This window comes from Gossypium hirsutum, chromosome A03 (genome assembly GCF_007990345.1).
Source record: "Gossypium hirsutum isolate 1008001.06 chromosome A03, Gossypium_hirsutum_v2.1, whole genome shotgun sequence".
Taxonomy (NCBI): Eukaryota; Viridiplantae; Streptophyta; class Magnoliopsida; order Malvales; family Malvaceae; genus Gossypium; species Gossypium hirsutum.
In genome coordinates this window covers 100,981,487-100,984,888 of record NC_053426.1, presented here as the reverse complement: position 1 = coordinate 100,984,888, position 3,402 = coordinate 100,981,487, and the positions used below count along the sequence as shown (strand labels likewise).

Below are 3,402 nucleotides of genomic sequence, written 5' to 3'. Positions count from 1 at the left end.
TTTGGTTTATCATGTGTTCTCGGTTTGTGTGCTCTCCATTTGTCTTGCTCCTCTATCTGTAGTCTTCATTCTTCATGAATGTGTCCTCTATCATCCTTGGAACATGGCTCGTAAACTTCTTTGAAGCTTAACTTCTGCAAAGTCATATTGTCAGTTTTAGTAGATTGGTGTGGACTATTACCTTCAATGTTCAATGTGATGCCAGAATTACGAGCTTGAAGGGTGATCATTTCGTCTCCCACACGAAGTGTAAGCTCACTTGTGCCAACATCAATAATTGCTTTAGCAGTTGCTAAAAAGGGCCTTCCTAAAATCAAAGGGGTGTTATTCTCCTCCTCTATGTCTAGAACAACGAAATCAACGGGGAATATGAACTTATCTACTTTCACGAGTACATCTTCAATAATACCCCTAGGAAATCTTCTAGTTTTATCTACCAATTGAATGCTCATCCTAGTTTGTTTAGGTTTCCTAAGACCTAATTGCTTAAACATTTTGTAAGGCATTACGTTAATACTAGCCCCTAAATCAGCTAATGCATGATGTATATCTAAACTACCAATTAAACAAGGAATTGTAAAACTCCCTGGATCTTTCAATTTGTAGGGTAGCTTATTCTGTAGAATAGCTGAGCAGACTGCGTTTAGGTCCATATGCGATGCTTCGTCCAACTTTCACTTATTTACTAAAATCTCTTTTAAAAATTTCATTTCATTTGGCATCTGTGACAAAGCTTCAATAAACGGTAAGTTAATATGTACTTCTTTCAAAAGTTTAAGGAATTTACTGAATTGTTCATCTGAGCGGTCTTTCCTTGTCGTGTTAGGGTATGGCACTCGAGGTTTATATTCGACGGTCACTAGTTTGTTTGTATTTTGATCTACCTCATCTCTCCCTTTGTTTACCACTATTTCTTGCCTTGGTTCTGGTTCGGGCTCAATGACTCCTTCGTCATCTTGAGTATTAATTGCGTTGAGTTGTTCCCTTGGGTTAGGTTCGGTCTTACTTGGCAAACTACCTTGTGGTCGTTCGAAGATTAGTTTGGAAAGCAAGCCTATCTGAGTTTCGAGTCCTTGGATCGATGCTTGTTGATTTTTAAGTACTGGCTCAGTATTTTAAAAACGGGTTTCTAATACCGAGATAAATTTAGAGAGCATCTCTTCAAGGTTCAGTTTCTTCTCTTGTTGATAAGGTGGCTGTTGAAAACCCTGAGGATTTTGCGGCTTTGGATTTCCTTGACCACCCCAGGAGAAATTTGGGTGGTTCCTCTAGCCTGCATTATAAGTATTACTGTATGGGTTATTTTGAGATCTAAAGTTATTATCACCCATATAGTTGACTTGTTCCTCTTCGGTTGGAGTGTTGAAGGATTGATATTCTGTATGCACACCTCCGCCACTTAGTCACACCTCATTACTAGATGTACCTGCGTAGAACCAAGTAAACCATCAATTTTTTTATTGAGAAGTTCTACCTGATTTGACAGCATAGTAACTAAGTCGACATTATAAACGCCGGCCATTTTTGTTGGCTTAGTCCTCATGACTTGCCACTGATAGTTATTCAGTGACATTTCTTCAATGAATTCATAAGCCTCTTCAGGTGTTTTGTTGTTGATGGTTTCGCCAGTAGCTGCGTCAACCATTTGCTGAGTCGAGGGACTCAGACCATTGTGGAATGTTTGTACTTGCAGCCAAAGTGGTAACTCACGGTGAGGGCACCTTCTCAGTAAGTCCTTGTATCTCTCTCGTGCATCGTAAAGTGTTTCTAAATCCATCTACACAAAAGAAGAGATATCATTTCGTAATTTAGCCATTTTAGCTGGCGAAAAATATTTTAGTAAAAATTTCTCGGTCATTTGTTCCCAAGTACTAATTGACCCTCGTGGTAATGAGTTCAACCACTGTTTAGCTTTGTTCCTCAATGAAAAAGGACATAACCAAAGACGAATGGCATAATCAGAAACGCCATTGATTTTGAATGTATCGTAAAATTCTAGGAAATTTGCTAAGTGAGCGTTGGGATCTTCATCCTGCAAACCATCAAACTGAGCAAACTGCTGTATCATTTGAATAGTGTTAGGTTTTAATTCAAAAGTATTTGCATTTACAGTAGGTCTAACTATGCTAGATTCAGTTCCTGTTAGAGAAGGTTTAACATAATCATACATAGTACGTGGGGTAGGATTTTGATTAGCCACAATTGCAGAGGTAGTTGATTGCCTTAGTTTTCAGCCATCTCGTCGGTTGGGAGTTGAGTATCGTCTTCTTGCTCGTTCTCTGTGTATCGTAAGCTGCGTCTTATCTCTCTTTGATTTCTACGAACTGTATGATCGATTTCTTCGTTAAAAAGTAATGGTCCCGACGGGTTTCTTCTAGTCATAAACTTGATCGCGTGATTCGTAACAAGTAATAAAAATTTATAATGAAGATCAAACCTAAACTAACTATTATCACGACGAAAAGGCAAGCGCACCTATCGAACAATAGTATAGTAATGGCAAGACCGGGATATCATACCTAAGGTAACCAAAAGTACTAGTAATAACTATCTTTTTATTATTTAACCTAGAAATAAGGAGGGGTTGTTTATTAAACTAATTAACTAATTAAACTAAAGCAAATAGAAAATTTGGAAAAAGACTTGAAGAAAAGTAATTGATAAAGACGACACCCAAGGAGGAATCTACCTAGATTTCACTTCTTCTCTGACTCTGAACCAGACGATTTATTCACTTGACTTGATCCGTAAAACTCCCTAACCTAAATTATTATCTCTTTCGAGACTAATAACACCTAACCCTCAGTTGAATTAATCCAAATTTCTTTCTTAATTAAAACCCCTAGGGAAGCAGTAAATCGGTCTATGGACTCTCAAATTCGGTTTCACCCTAATCCGGCAAAATCTCGTAACCCTATTTCTAGGCGTTCGATCAACTCTTCTTAATTATGCCAAATCTACTCTTAGACAGGGACGCACATCAAATCATGAATTAATACTCGGAATATTAACTCAAGCATTAAAACACATAATTAAGAACAAATCAAGTATTTATCATACAGTTCAGATAATAATAACAAGATCCATCACAGGTTTCAACCCTTTTAGGTATCTAAGGGGTTTAGTTCATAATAAAATAAGAGTACATCTGAAAAGTATGAAAATAACAAAACATAAAGAAAACTCTAAAACCCCTGAAGGAATTTTGAGAGAGATCTTCAGTCTTGGAGAGAGGGCCCCCTTACTAAGTCATACTTAGGGTGTTTATATAAGCTTTGGATTGGCTTTCTTCCTCCCTAAGCATCCTTTTTCGTGTAAAACACAACTCTTTGAAAAAGGGACACGCTCGTGTGCCACGACCGTGTGACGTGATTGCCAGGCCGTGTTCGATCTGTTAAATTC

At 37.7% G+C, this 3,402-nt stretch overlaps 1 non-coding gene across 1 annotated transcript; it reads left to right on the top strand.

The window, feature by feature from the left end:
* Positions 1-1,703: 1,703 nt before the first annotated feature.
* On the top strand, positions 1,704-1,810 carry LOC121227801 (small nucleolar RNA R71). Its single transcript, XR_005925323.1, has one exon. It is a non-coding gene; the product is annotated as a small nucleolar RNA R71 (small nucleolar RNA).
* The last annotated feature ends 1,592 nt before the right edge of the window (positions 1,811-3,402 follow it).